The sequence below is a fragment of the Oryctolagus cuniculus genome, chromosome 7 (assembly GCF_964237555.1).
Source record: "Oryctolagus cuniculus chromosome 7, mOryCun1.1, whole genome shotgun sequence".
In the NCBI taxonomy this organism is placed as follows: domain Eukaryota; kingdom Metazoa; phylum Chordata; class Mammalia; order Lagomorpha; family Leporidae; genus Oryctolagus; species Oryctolagus cuniculus.
The window spans coordinates 137,621,295-137,629,267 of NC_091438.1; positions in this window are offsets into that span (position 1 = coordinate 137,621,295).

Here is a 7,973-nt window from a genome sequence, read left to right on the forward strand (position 1 = left end):
TGTTCCCAATTTTTTTTGAAGATTTATTAATTTATTATTTGAAAGGTAGAGTTACAGAGAGGCAGAGGCAGAGAGAGAGAGAGAGAGAGAGGTCTTCCATCCGCTGGTTCACTCCCCAAATGACTGCAATGGCTAGGGGCTGGACCCATCTGAAGCCAGGAGCTTTTTTCAGGTCTCCCACAAGGCTGCAGGGGCCCATGCACTTGGGCCCATCTTCTACTGCCCTCCCAGGCCATAACAGAGAGCTGGATCAGAAGTGGGGCAGCCGGGACTAGAACTGGTGTCCATATGGGAAGCTGGTACTGCAGGCAGGGGCTTTACCCACTATGCCACAGCGCCAACCCCTGTTCCCAATTTAAAAAAAAAAATTATTTATTTATCTTAAAGCCAGTGTTATAGAAAGAGAAGGAGAGAGAGAGAGAGAGAGAGAGAGAGAGAGAGATCTTCTACCTTCTGGTTCACTCCCCAAATGGCTGCAACAGCTACGGCTGGGAAAAGCTGAAACCAGGAGCCCAGAACTTCCTGTGAGTCTCCATCCTCCACTGCTCTCCCAGGACATTAGCAGGGAGCTGGATTGTAAGGGCAGCAGCGGGGACTCAAACTGGCACTCATTTCGGGTGCCGGAGTTTCTTCACCTGCTGCACCACAACGCCAACCCCTCTAGTCCCAATTTCTTGTGTGTCTTTCCAGATGTTTTCTTTCCCCACACAAATACACAGATAGTAATTTTCATCCAAAACCTGCAAGTAGGATAGTATTTCAAGGCTCTTCCACAACTTGCTTTTCTCACTTCCCGTGTCAATCTGTATCCATGCGTATCGATCTACCTCATTTCCTTTATCAGAGGCAGAACACTTGTTTTACTCAATTGGTTCCTTATCTGTGGGCATTTGTTTCTGCTGTTACTGTTCTAACAACACTGCAAAGAATGTTCTTGTTCACAAACCATTGCATACTTATAAATCTGTAGAATAAATTCCTGGCTGTGCAATCCCTGCGTCAGAGAGAGGGAGAGAGGGAGAGAGAGAGAGAGAGAGAGAGAGTGAGAGAGAGAGCGAGCACTTTAACTGTTTAATGATTTCACCGAGTCACCTCCAGAAATGCTGCACCAGTGACACATCCCTCAACAGCAGGTAGTGGTCCGTGTTGTAGCCACACGCTCACCAGCCCCAGGGTTGTCAGCCAGCCCCTTCTGGAACCTGGACTTCTGCCGGTGCCCTGCTTCCTCTGGGTGGGTCTGAATAGATCTGCATTCCAGCTGCAAGCAGGGCTAGTTTTTGTCTTCTTCCTAGAACACTTCCCTGTCTCTTTATACCTGTTAGAAAGCTAGTGGGAGGAGTGGGAAGAGAAAGGGTGTCACTCAAGGCTTCACACCAGCCCAGGCGTAGCGGATCTTGCATGCTGGGGAGATTAAGTGAGAGCCCACGTATCCAGCAGTAGGTTCTCCAGGACCGGTCCCTCCTCTGCCTTGGGATTTGCACAGCTGGCCAGCATCTCATCTCAAGGGCAGGAGGCAGCCTGGTCCACATCATGGATTCATTTGCTCTGGTGCGATGAATCGCTCAGTCCCAGGGGCCGGGCACGGCTGAAGCTTTGAGAAATGACCTGGCGCCCACACTAGGGTCAGAGGAGTCTCCTGAGGCTGGATTTGATTCTGTCCAAATAAAAAATGGTTCCTGGGGGCCGTCTCTGCCCTGCAGCCTGGTGCTAGCATGTGTTTGACGTGACTTTTCCCTGAGTGAAGTAGCTGGTTTCCTTTGGGAAATGTCCAACTTTGTCTTCCGGGTCTGACCTAGAGAAAAAGAACTTGAGAGCCGATTGCCTCTGGGAGGTCAGACATGGCGGGAGCAAGGCCTCCGTCTAGTTACCGTGTGTGGGGATCCCCTGCTCCCTCGGTGTCAGCTCAGAAAAGGGGGACCCTGGGGTGAGGACCCAGGGCAGAGGACCCAAGCACTGAGAGACCCTCAGCTCCAAACCTTCCAAAATGTATCACGAGAGCCTCCCTCAATCCAGGAAGGAGAAGGGAGCCACGTTAGTCCTTAGCCGTGGACTCTCCAGGATTCAGGAGAAATGCACCTGCCTGCTGCTCTCAGTAGCTACCCATTGATGTGCCCCAGCCCCTTTGCAAGGCCAGGAGTGCCAGGTCCCTGCCCCTACCCCTGCCCTGCCGTGCCTTGTGGCTGTGGGATGCGGACATGGTGCAGGGAAGCTGCTCTTGGCACACAAAGAACAAAGCTCCACTTTCTGGCAGACCCCACCCTCTCTCCCTCTGCTCAGTTCTGAACACAGCCGGACCTTGTTCTTGACCTTGGCCAGGACTGGTCCAAGTCCTTAGCTCTGCATCCATCAGCCTGGGCCCCACTCGGAGCCCTGCATGCGGTGGGAGCCTGCCTGCTCCTGCCTGGAGCCTGCCCTCTAGCCCAGGTCCCACCTGCCACCCCCACTCCCCGCCTCTATGGGGAACCCTGTAAGACTGCAGCTTACTTGTGCCCGGTCTTCAGGCCTCCGAGTGCTCTCTGGTTCCTGGCTTCAACATCATCTTGCCTCCTTGTCCTTGACCCCAGGAAGAGGACAGTGCTTTCCCGTCTGGGTCCTACCGATCTCCCTGTGGCTGCAGCTTCTGTCATTGACCAGAAACCACCTCCTTGGATGATATTCCAGCTTCTGGGACTACGATCTGCTTCCCAGAACTGTCACTTCTAGGCTCCCCAAGGCCTACCCTTTCCTGTGTTAGTAAGGTGCGTGCCAACCACCGCACCCTGAGAGAGGGTACTTCCGTCATGAAATCAGGCTGCCTGACCCTACCCCTGTGTGAGCACAGCCTGGTTCCGAGATACACTCACGACTGGAATGCTGGGCTCTCAGGAGCCCCTAGCATTGGTGAAGTCCTTGGCAAGAGAACCAACAGAGGCCCGCATGCTCCAGGTTTAGGATCCTGTTTCCAAAATGCCTGGGACTAGAGGTGTTATGGATTTTGGGGGGATTTGGAGATATTTGAATGCACATGAGATATCTTGGGATTAGGACCCAAGTCGAAACATGAGAATTATATGTGTTTCATATACAGAACTCACATGCCTCATCCACATAACCAGATGGCAGTTTTATATGATATTTTAAACAAATTATTCATGAAACAAAGTTTTAGTAAGTGGACTTTTCCATTTGTAGCATTTTGTAGGCACTGAAAAAGTTTCAAATTTCAGAGAATCTTGAAGTTTTTGGAGTCAGGATATTCAACTTGTGCATGTGTAAATAGTTGAAAGTTATAAATAAAGCTAACACATTGTTAAATAAAATACATTCCACCTCCCTGCCTTGGCAAATATACTTTTGTAACAGAAAAAGAAATAAACGTGTGTAAAGCTATGATTTCACAACTGAATTTCAGCAAATTATCAAAGATGACTGAATTTCATTTTATGTATTATGTTTGAACATTGTATTTGGGTCATGCATGATAAATTAGCACCACAGAAAACAGAAAATATTTTAATTTCATCATATAAATCATTGTCACCCATAATGGGACATTTTAAGAAACTATTTCTTCAAGCCATATTTATATTCATTTAGAATTTAAGGTCTTTCCTTAGAGATTTTCAATGATGGGCAATTATTTTTAGAAAACAGAAAATGGGCCTGTGTGTTGTGGGAAAACGAGTTACAGCATCTTTTGGGATGCCCACTTCCCATCCCGGAGTGCCTGGCTCCCGTCCAGGTTACCTCGTGCTTTCTGATCAAGCTTCCTGCAAGTGCACCTGCGAAATGGCAGCTGACGGCCCAATTACTCTCCTGCATGCGGGAGACCTGGTTTTGGCCTGGCCCAGCCCCTGTGGTTGCTGGCATTTGGGAAGTGAATCAGCAGATGGTAGATCTCTCTCTGTCTCTGTCTCTCCCTCTTTCTCTCTCACTCTGCCTTTCAAATAAATAAATCTTTAAAGAAAACCCATAAAATGACAATTTGTGATTAAATTTGTTCAGATCTCTCTTCAATCAAGATTATACAACTATCTGTCACAGTCAAAAAATAGTCTCTGTAGAAATTAGTTTTGAGACGGTCTGTGAATCTTATTCATTGTTATGCAAACATTTTCAATTGCCTTATGTTTTATTGAAATCTCACTTGGTTGTATATTTCATATGCAGCTTTTTTCAATTTAGAAAACTATTTTCTGACACAGAAATATTTTTAATTTAAAAACTGAATAGTTAAACTTAGTAACCTGTTTTTATAAGCTTTTATAAAAAATTTTAATAGCAAATGATAGTGCACATCAAGTAACTATTAATAATACATACTCAAAATGAATGGTTTTCTCCCAGAGACCATGATCTGTTCTCTATTGGAGAATTTGTTTTATTTAACTTTTCTAGTACATCTCATATCTTAAACAAATTCAATTTGCCTGGTTTAATGGCCTTAGTTACGATTCCCACAATGTGTGTGAGTGGTTCTGAGGTCAAGGGTGATGTGTTTCATCACTGAGTTCCATTTTTGGGCATATCCAGAAAATATTATGCCTAATCTTTGAATTATTCAAAATTCTGTCACTGCTCTCAGCACAAATCAGCCCATGTCTTATGGTCAAAGAATTTATCTGGATTCTTGGGCAAAAGTTTGGCTCTGGATTACCTTCAGAAGTCTGGGTAGCTAGGCCGAGGGCTTCTAAAAGGCAGTGCGAAATTGTTCACAACCTTGGAATACTTAGACACAAAGTCCAACTAGAAGAATGAGGCCTGATGCAAGAACATAGCCAGAATTCCCCCCAAAACAGAAACTACCCTTTGAAGTTGTGGGAGTGAGGAGGAGGTAGGAAAACAGCTAAGGGGCCAAGCTCAGAGCCTCCAGAGAGCAGAACTGAATCTCCCACAGGTCTTCAGGGCTGGGGAGGCAGAGAGCCATTAGATTCTCAATCAAGAGCCCAGGAAGGCCCCACCTGAAAACAGAAATGAAGTGGAGGCAGACTGAGTCATCCTGAAATTGAAGCGCAGCTCTGTCTCAGTTAAGTCCTGATTCAGTGATCAGTCCCTCATCTTACTTGCTTAACAGAGGAAAAGAGCAAATTTCTCTACTGGGAGGTATTGTACTGAGCCTCCCAGGTCTTTTATATCCAGGTCACTGTAGGACTACTTGTTGTCTCTTTGGGTCTTCTTATTGCATGCCAGAGATCAATGTCTAGCATACAACAGAAACTAACTAGGCATGCAAAGAAGCAGGAAAATGTAGATGATAATCAAGAGAATAGACAATAGAAATAGACACATAAATGACCCAGATGTTGGAGTAGTAAGACAAAGATGTTAAAGGACTCCAATTAAAATGACTTAATAATAGAGGAAAATATAGAAAAATGAATTTAAAAATAGATATTTTCAATGGAGAACTAGGATTCATCAAAAGGAATTAAATAATTGATTTGTGAACTGTAGAGAAGGTAACACTGGAATGATGTGGGATTCTTTTACAAAAGAATAACAACTAATAAGAAGAATCTATTCTTGTACAATTTTACCCAGTCCTATACACACACATATAAGTACAAGTTAATTAACTTCTTGCTAGAAGCAAATATATCAATAAACAGGAGTAGTTTATGCTACATTTTCACCAGAGCTATCTTGGAAGAAAGAATCACTAGTATTTTTTTAAAAAAAGATTTATTTATTTATTTGAAAGGTAGAGTTACAGAGAGGCAGGGGCAGAGAGAGAGAGAGAGAGAGATATCTTTCATCTGCTGGTTCACTCCCCAAAGAGCTGGGCAGATCCAAAGCCAGGAGCCAGGAGCTTCTTCTGGGTCTCCCACGTGGGTGCAGGGGCCCAAGGACTTGAACCGTTTTCTGATGCTTTTGCAGGCATGTTAGCAGGGAGCTGGATCAGAAATGGAGCAGCTGGGACTCCAACCAGTGCCCACATGGGGTGCAGACACTGCAGGCGGCAGCTTTACCTGCTATGCCACAGTGCCGGCCCCTGCTCCACTTCCTATACAGCTCTCTGCTAATGTATCTGGGAAAGTAGCAGAAGGTGGCTCAAGTGCTTGGACCCCTGCCACCCACATGGAGACTGGGATGAAGCTTCTGGCTCCTGGCTTCAGCCTGGCCCAGCCCTGGCCATTGAGGCCTTTCGTACAGTGAACAAGCAAATGGAAGATCTCTGAAACTCTGCCTTACAAATAAAGAAATAAATGTTTTTTTAAAAAAGAAATAAAATTCAAAGAGTAGGGGCCACAATTGTGACCCAGTGGTTCAAACTGCTGTTTGCAGCGGCTCAGTTCACGATAGCTAAGACGTGGAATCAACCCAAATGCCCGTCAACTGAAGAATGCATAAAAAATTATGGGATATGTACACCATGGAATACTACACAGTGGTGTAAAAAAAAAAAAGAAATCTGGTTGCTTGCAACAAAATGGATGAAACTGGAAAACATAATACTTAGTGCAATAAGCTAGTCCCAAAAGGACAAGTACCATATATTCTTCCTGACCTGAGCTGTGATAACTAATAGAGCACCTAAAAGGCAATCTATAGATTGTTTTATTAGAAACAAGTGAGGTGGATTGAATACAACAATTCATTTGGTATTTCCTCCCCCATCCTGGAAATGGAGCCCCCCACCCCCAGCTCAAAGAAAAGCCAAGACAGAAAGGTGAAGCTTCTGCCTCCATTCGCAGAGGGCACCTGCCTGCCAGTCAGGATTTTTGAGTTTGAGTGAACTTGTCCTAAACAGCCTCTAGAAGCAGTCCGTCTGCAGGCCCGGCCCCACCCTGCAGCAAGGCAAGACCGAGGCCTTGGGTCTCCTCTGGTGGGGAGCAGAGTGGCCGTGGGGTGGGCGCCGGCCAGAACCACTCCTGCCCCTGCCCTGCCGCAGTGAGGTCCTCTCCTGCTTCTACTCTGAATCCAGTGAAGCTGTCCCAGGCCCTGGGCCCTTAGGTTGGTTAAATGCTGGTCATCCCTGGGGAAAATCCATGCCCACAAGGACACCCATCTCTGGGCTTCCGAGAGCCAGCAAGTAGGGTGTGCAGTGCCAGTTAGAAGGGAGTGCAGGCAAGGCCTGGAATCTTCCATAAACCTGAGAGTTAAAGTAGCTTGGTGCGGGCCGGGCTTCCAAACCAGCATCTTCGGCAACAGGCATGCAGGGGAAACAAGCTTGGCATGGGCACAGCCCTGGCACTGGGCCTCCTTTCTGCCTGGCCCTCTCCCTGCTTGGAGACCGGCGTCCCTGAGGTCAAACGCAGAGGCAAAGGCAGGAAGAGCGGCAATGACTTTGAACAGCCCGTTTCTCGACTGTTGAGAAACAATTCTTTTTCATATTATTTGTTGAACTCTTTACTTAACATAGAGTTAATCATACGTGTATAAAGTTAACTGAAAATAGATCTTAGTAAAATGTGAGAATGGGAATAGGAGAGGGAGGAGGAAGAGGGGTGGGAGAGTGGGTGGGAGGGTGGATATGGTGGGGAGAATCACATGTTCCTAAGGTTGTAATTATGAAATACATGAAGTTTGCATTCCTTAAATACACGATTTCTGGGGAAACAGTAAATAAACTTTAGACATCTATGTGAAAAAAAATAAATAAAGTGCTGCTTGCTAAGACAGCATCCCATATCTAATGCTGGTTCAAACCTTGGCTGCACTGCTTCTGATTCAGGTCCCTGCTAATGCACTTAGGAAGGCAGCAAAAATATGGCCCACGTGCTTGGGTCCCTGCCACCCAAGTGAGAGACTGATAAAGGGTTGATAACCAGAATCTACAAAGAAATCAAGAAACTCCACAAGATCAAAACAAACAACCCACTTAAGAGATGGGCCAAGGACCTCAATAGTCGTTTTTCAGAAGAGGAAATCCAAATGGCCAACAGACACATGAAAAAATGTTCAAGATCACTAGCAATCAGGGAAATGCAAATCAAAACCACAGGGAGGTTCCACCTCACCCCAGTTAGAATGGCTCACATTCAGAAATCTAC